The sequence below is a fragment of the Triticum urartu genome, chromosome 2A (genome assembly GCF_056163025.1).
Source record: "Triticum urartu cultivar PI428250 chromosome 2A, HENAU_Tu73, whole genome shotgun sequence".
Taxonomy (NCBI): domain Eukaryota; kingdom Viridiplantae; phylum Streptophyta; class Magnoliopsida; order Poales; family Poaceae; genus Triticum; species Triticum urartu.
In genome coordinates this window covers 271982301-271990393 of record NC_141874.1, presented here as the reverse complement: position 1 = coordinate 271990393, position 8093 = coordinate 271982301, and positions in this window count along the sequence as shown.

Here is an 8093-nt window from a genome sequence, read left to right as displayed (position 1 = left end):
AGAATCCCATGAGAGTTGGCCGAACACAGCCTCAATATATTGAAGGGATATAAACAGGTCAAGCAAACACTGCGGTGCTTTTCCGAACCCAAACGTTAAGCAATGGGGGAGGAGCTAGCCAAGCTAATCGAGGCAGGATTCATTAGAGAAATAATACCAGACTGGCTGGCAAACCTGGTGATGGTTCCAAAGAAAGACAAGTCCTGGCGCCTGTGCGTCGATTTCAAAGACCTCAACAAGGCTTGCCCTAAGGACCCCTTCCCCCTCGCCTGCATTGACCAGATCATTGATGCTACCGCACGAGACGACTCATTATGCTTCCTTGACGCATATTCGGGATACCATCAAATTAAAATGAAGGAGTCCGATCAAGCTGCAATAGCATTCATCACCCCATATGGGCCATTCTGCTTCAACACCATGCCCTTCGGACTCAAGAATGCTAGCGCCACTTATAAACGCATGATCCAAACATTCCTGAAAAAACAGATCGGAAAGACAGTTGAAGCCTATGCGGATGATGTCGTAATCAAGACAAGACACGTCGAAACACTAATAGACGACCTGCGTCTCACATTTAACAACCTCCGCGCATATGACATTAAGCTCAATCCGGAAAAGTGTGTTTTCGGCGTTCCCGGAGGAAAGATACTGGGCTTCATCGTTTCCAATAGAGGAATTGATGCAAATCCAGCCAAAATTCGAGCTCTTTCACAATTGGCTATGCCAACAGACCTTAAGCAGGTCCAAAAACTTGCGGGTTGCATGGCAGCTCTAGGCCGCTTTATCTCTAGATTGGGAGAAAAGGCACTGCCACTCTATCATCTTCTACGGCAAACCAATCACATCGAGTGGACGGATGCGGCAACGGCCGGACTGGAAGAAATAAAAACCCTTCTAGCGAGCAACTCAATCCTGGCCGCACCAAACATCGGCGAACCCATGTTGTTATACATATCAGCAACACAATAGGTGGTGAGCGCCATACTCGTCGTTGAACGAGAATAGGATGGACACAAATTCCCGCTTCAGAAGCCAGTATACTACGTATCCACTGTCCTTACTCCATGCAAATGACGGTACCCCATTATCAAAAGATAGCATACGTGGTCTTTATGGCATGCCGAAAGCTACGACACTACTTCTAGGAGTGATCGATCACGATGGCTTTCGAAGTACCACTCAAGGACATAATAAACAACCGCGATGCCACGGGCTGGATTGCGAAATGGGCCATTGAGCTCCTCCCATTTGACATTACATATAAACCACGTCGAGCTATTAAATCGCAAGTACTGGCTGACTTCGTCACCGAATGGACATAGGCCGAACTCCCTAAAGATTACGACACATATTCCAATTGGGTTATGTATTTCGATGGCTCCAAAATGCTGGCAAGACTAGGAGTGGGCGTCATTTTAACATCCCCTACTAGAGACGTCGTTTAGTACGTACTCCAAATACTATACACAGACTCCAATAACGCAGCCGAATACGAGGCCTTATTGCATTGTCTCCGGATGGCTGTCTCCATGGGCATAGAGCGCCTGGAAGTATGTGGGGACTCAAACCTCGCAATATCTCAAATAAATAGAGACTTCAATGCCAAAGACCCAAAGATGGTAGCTTATCATAATGCCTTCCTAAAACTGTTGGCTCAGTTCGAGGGACTCGAGTTCCATCATGTGGCCCGAGAGAGTAATCAAGCGGCGGACGTTCTCGCTCGCATAGGCGCTAAGCGCAACCCCGTCCCACCCAACATTTTTCTGGAAAGGCTTTTTATGCCATCCATGGTGTGGCAGGGGGGAGGGCGGCAACACCAGTCCAGATCTGAACACAACCCCAGATTCCGAACACACCGGTATCGTCGGAGGCTCAACCACCGAAATAACATCATCGGCCCATCTCATCATGGCAGTCATTGCCCCATGGACGGAACCATTCCTAGCCTACCTTAATAAGAAGGAGCTTCCCAAGGATCAGAATGAGGCCCGCTGCAGTGTCCGGCGTTCGAAGGCCTACAAGGTTGATGACGGAGTACTCTATAGGAAAAGCGCTACCAGAGTTCTTCAAAGATGTATCTCCGAGGAAGAGGCGTGACAGCTCTTGGCGGAAATTCACGCCAGACTCGGCGGTCACCATGCCACAGCTCGGTCCCTTGTTAGCAAGGCCTTTCGTATAGGGTTTTATTGGCTAACGGCCCGAGCAAATGCACAACACCTTGTCCAACGTTGCATCGGATGCCAACTCTTCGCCAACCAAAGCCATATGCCCCCCACTGCCTTACAAACAATCACCCTCACATTGCCTTTTCCGGTCTGGGGACTCGATATGGTCGGACCCCTTAGAGGAGGAAGCCATAAGAGAAAGTATCTGCTGGTCATGGTGGGTAAATTCACTAAGTGGATAGAGGCCAAACCAGTCAAAACGGCCGAGGCGGGGCCGGTAATAGATTTCATATCCGGCGTGGTACATCGCTATGGTGTTCCACGCAGCATCATCACCGATAATGGCTCTAATTTCACAGCCGATGGAGTGAAAACTTGGTGTGCTAATCTGGGCATTAAGCTCGATTACGCCTCTATCTATCACCCTTAAACAAACGGTCAAGTCGAACGGCCTAATGGTCTTATTATGAGCGGCATCAAACCTAGACTAGTGCGGTCTTTGAAAGAATCAGACAAGCACTGGGTGGAGGAACTTGACTCCGTACTATGGGGGCTGCGGACCACGCCCAACCGAATTACTGGATATACACCTTTCTTCATGGTGTACGGTGCAAAAGCAGTGTTACCTTGCGACATTATTCATGACTCACCTCGAGTGCGCATATACGAAGAGAGAGAGGCCGAGCTTGATCGGCAGGACAGCTTAGATGCCCGGGAGGAGGAGTGCGATGCGGCAAAATCCCGTTCCGCATTTTATCAACAGCAGGCTCGCAGGTACCAAAGAAGAGAAGTGCGGGCCAAGACTTATAACGTTGGTGAACTCGTTCAACGCCTGTCGGAGAAGAAAAAGGACAAACTCAAGCCCACGTGGGAGGGTCCCTTCATCATTGACGAAGTTCTCACCGGAGGAGCGTACCGCCTGCGTGATACGTCGGACAATCACTTGGAGCCAAACCCTTGGAATGAGGCCAGACTCTGACGATTCTATGCCTAGCGTCGAACTCTGTGTTCATCTCCTTCCTCCTGTTAATAACATTATTTTGTTTCTCTCTTTTTGTTTTTTTCTCTCTTTTCATTTTTCTCTTTAGCCCTACGGCTTTAGTACGGCTAAACCGTTCTCCCTTGAGGCATACATCTCCAAATATGTACGTCCATTATACCTAGGGGCTTTTTGTACAGAAGCTTTCTATTATTCTTTGCGCGTCAAGCTCCACACATATGCGCTTTCCCATATGTACCTTTTCTTCGCCATTATATGCATCGATATGACTTAAGTTTTGGCCAAGCTGGGTTACCTGGCTCTTGTGGTTATGCCCTACGTTCTTGTTAGTTCGGCTAGGGCATAAAGGGAGCACCTCTACGATTGTTACTGCCGGATCATCCGGATGTGTACCTCGGACTGGGTGAAGCCAAAAGCTAGCATTCTTAAGGGAATATTCGGTCGGTGAATTAAAGACGTTTCCGCATTCACTCCATTGTGGAACCGTAGAAGTTACTTACTCTACGATTTCTTCAAATCATAGTTCGTACATGCACATTAAACGCATGCACACCCAGGGAAAGGAACCCTTAGCGGAACTATTCTCTCTGGAAGATGTTTCTTACATAATGTAATATAACATAACTAGCTGGATACACATTGTTTGTTCAAGCAACTATGACCCCTACGCCTGGTTCCCATGCATACCCCGGTATATTCTACTACTTGGGTATTCGGAAACACTCCGCACCTTCGGGTCCAGAGGTCGAAGTGAAAAGTCAGCCATGACAATTGTTTTTATAATACAGCTAGAATCACATATGTCAGGGAAAGTACATAGTCACTACGACTCAAAAATTTCATCCTCTATGCCGTCTAGCAGGCGATCTAATTTACAATCCTACTACGAATATATGGCGGCTACTTCTACTTTTTCATATACTAAACTAACGGGAATTTCTTCCCCATTTGACCCTGGCGGTTTGACCTGGGCCATGTGATTCGGATCCAGCTTTGTATACTGCATTTTTACCATGGCCCAGGCCTCTCGCGCACCCTCTTGGCAGGCCGATATCTTCCACAGTCGGATACGCCGCCACGCTCCCTTGAACAGTTCTACAACCTTCTCCATACTCCCTGGAGGGGAGGCGAATGGCCATAAGGCCTTGGCTACACTCCGCATTGCCTGTCGAGCTTGCTCGTGTAACTGCGATAGCCCTTGCAGAAGATCACTTGATGATCCAGACGCCTCCTCTTCAGGACAGCCCGTCAACATACCTGCAATCACAGCTATATCAGCTAATTGTACCCCCAAACTATTACATGGTAAATTCGGCCACATACTGAATATGCCGCCTCGTAGCTTTTTGTTCTCCTTCACGGAGTCGGCTAGCTGAGCTTGCACACCTTTCAGTTCTTCGCCTAGTTTGATGTTTGAATCCTGGAGTTTGTTTTTCTCCTCTCTGACTTGGGTCAGAACGCGCTCACCTACGGCATGTTGTCTCTTCGCCTCTTTTTTGCTCGTTTGAGCGGCCTTCAGTTCCTCTCCCAGTTGGTCCGGTGACCCTGTTATGAGACAAGAAGCAGTTGCATTGCAGCTAGCGTATAATTTTTTGTTTCTCGATGGAGGGAAATATTACCAGAGGACGCCTTCTTGAACTTTCCCAATTTGGTGGTAGCAGCAGTTTGCTGTGTCCAGCATTGCTGCAGCTCTTGGGCTAGCAGGTCATTCTTCTCCGTAAGAACCTGGTTATACAACGATCCTTAAAACATTTGTCCCAACTGCTTCATGTGTCGGGAGCTACGGGCACATGGTTATCAAATTTCGACAAGGTAAACTTACCTGCACATCTTTCAAATGTAGCTCGGTAGCTCGGTTATGCCCATCTCGAGCAGCTCGGATGTATGCATCAGCCGAGCTGAAGGCACCGAACGCCTCTTTTGAGAAGCGGGGATTTCATAAAATGGCCCTGCGGCGCCGGTGATTCATGGCGCTCTCCACTTCTGAATTGGTAGCGGACATATTTTCTGAACCCTCGATAGAAGGACAGTCCGGCGTCGCTCGCATATCGGTCCCCATCTCTTCGGCTGGGACCGAATCGTGTTGATCAGGAGTATGACTGGTCGGGTCCCCGGACACAGTCCGTCGAAACTTTTCCCTGATACAAAATGTATATATAAGTCAAAGTTGGACGTGACGGCTAAAAAGAACATAGTTTCAAACCCATACATCTTAAAGGAAGGCCCGACCGTATATATGTTTGCCTTCCTCTTCGAAGGCCTGCCCGACGCGGAAGCCGCTCTCTCTGGAGATGCCCTCGGGGCAGCACAGTGCGCCAAACGCCTCCCCTTCTGAGCCCAGGATGGTGCGGTGAGTGAGGAAGAATGAGAAAACCCTCTCGGACAAAGTGTATCCTTATAACTTATGTGCGAAGCAGGAGGGAGGCCGGGGTAATCTTCGATGATGGGTACATCTGTGCCGCCATAACTCGTCTGATAGAACACTCCATATTTGAGCAACACGAATATGTCCGGATCTTCCTCATATCCAGGGTCAAGATCCCGATTGTGATTCTCTGGCTGAGGGGCAAGGTCATGGATCCCCTTGATAGCCTTTCACCATTCCTATCATGAATGAATAAGATATCGCCCTTCAGAAATAATTCAGGGAGAGGGGTCAAATAGTGCAGTTAGAGCTTACCCAGCTAGCAAAATTGTACATGGAAAACCCGTCTCGATTTTGGAGACGGGTGAACTCCTCTTGCTCCCCTTTATACAGTTCGGCCAATATTTTGTCCAGAGCGGAGGGAGTCTTCGGGCCCTTCCGACCGTAGAAGGAGGTGTCGTCTTCCCCATTGAAATGTCACATGGGTAGCCCTCTGTATTGGAGTGGTTGGACCCCCCTTGTTATGGATACCACTATTACCTCGCCTATTGACAATCCGGTCTGGGTGAGCATCTTGATCTTGCCCAGCAGCAGACTAATCTCTGCGCTATCCTCTTCCTCGAGGCTCCGAGGACACCAACTATGGAGTTTCTTCAACGGGCACTTGAAATTTTTTTGGAGGCCCATCCAGACTGGCTCAGGAAGTGCGACGTCGTTAATATAAAACCATTCAGAGTTCCACTCTTCGGAAGCTTTCTTCGATGTGCCAGATAGGTATCCGGTCTCAGCAATACGCCATATTTCGGCCCTGCCCACTTCAAATATCGATCCCTCATGGTTGCGCGGGACAAGACAAAACAACCTTCTCCACAGATCAAAATGGGCCGCACAACCCAGGACTGATTCGCATAAAGCAACGTAGCCCGCAATATGCAAGATGGAGGCTGGGGTAAAATTGTGTAGCTGGAGGCCATAATAATCTAGAAGCCCTCGGAGGAATGGGTGAATTGGAAATCCCACGCCCCTCAGTAGATAGGGGATGAAGCACACTCGTTTCCCCATGGAAGGATTGGGGAAATACTCCTCCTGGGTTTTGCCGTTGAAGGAAGCCAACCCTGCTCGAACAGGGAATAGATCCGTAGGGGGGAGAAATCATTGCGTTTGCAACTTCGGCAATCAACGGTGGGACACGGAGCACCTCTCCAACTCACCTTTCTCTGGGTTGGAATGGGAGGATGAGCTGGGAATGCTGGCCATGTTGGAATGGTATTTCCTGGCAATATCTAAGGATTTTCTATGTTTGATGCCGAATGGATCTGAGACCCAATTTCTTTAAATAGACGCTCTTTCTTGCATGGCCAGGGTGTTATTTGCAAAAGGATACCTAGACTGTCTGCATTCGCCCGACGCGTGGCAGTTGAAGTCATCGATGCACAGAAGCTAAGGGGCGCGGCCTTGAATTAAGAACCGAATACGTTACTTGGAAGTTGTCGGAGGAGGAACCCGCCTTGCAATGCCGAAGACAATCTGCGTGCCGAACACCTCGTCATTGAAGCCTGGTTCAGGGGCTACTGAGGGAGTCCTGGACTAAGGGGTCCTCGGGCGTCCGGCCTGTTAGCCATGGGCCAGACTGATGGGCTGTGAATATACAAACACCGAAGACTACACATGTGTCCGGATGGGACTCTCCTTGGCATGGAAGGCAAGCTGCGCGACTAAATATGTAGATTCCTTTCTTTGTAACCGACTTTGTGTAACCCTAGATCCTCCCGGTGTATATATAAACTGGAGGACTTAGTCTGGAGGACAGGCATTATCATAGCCATACAAGCTAGACCTCTAGGGTTTAGCCATTACGATCTCGTGGTAGATCAACTCTTGTAATACTCATATTCATCAAGATCAATCAAGTAGGCCGTAGGGTATTACCTCCATAGAGAGGGCCCAAACCTGGGTAAAACACTGTGTCCCCTGTCTCCTGTTACCATTTACCTTAGACGCACAGTTCGGGACCCCCTACCCGAGATCCGCCAGTTTTGACACCGACACCGGCCCAGACCAAGGTCTCGCCCCATTCATTGTCAGCACCTGCCATCCGCGGGAGCATGGAGCCGAGATCCCTCTCCTTGGCAATGCAGGACACATCAAGCGCTAGTGAACGGGAGGAGGAGGTCATGACCTGGACCACGTGGTTTGATTTCCCGGGCGCCATATGTGTAGTCGCCGGCACCGGAGAAGAAGAAGGAAGGGGGTGGAGTCGTGATTGGATCTGGAGGAATTGTTGGTTGGAGCAAGGGATCAGGAGCAAGGCAAGGCAAAGCAATGATGTCCCTGTGGTGTGCGCTAGTCTTTGGTACAAGGCCCCCAGGACAAGACCCTCGTGAGGAGAAGACGCCAAGACCTCCCGAGGGGTAGCACCCCGAGCATGCCTCCCGGGGTACCCAGCCTCACGAGGCTCTCGATGACGTAAGCCATGATGACCGAGGCCAGGCGAGCGCCAATGGGCATAGAGGAGGACAGTTTCCTCTTTACTGCTAAGGAGGCAAGGACGTACATGGGT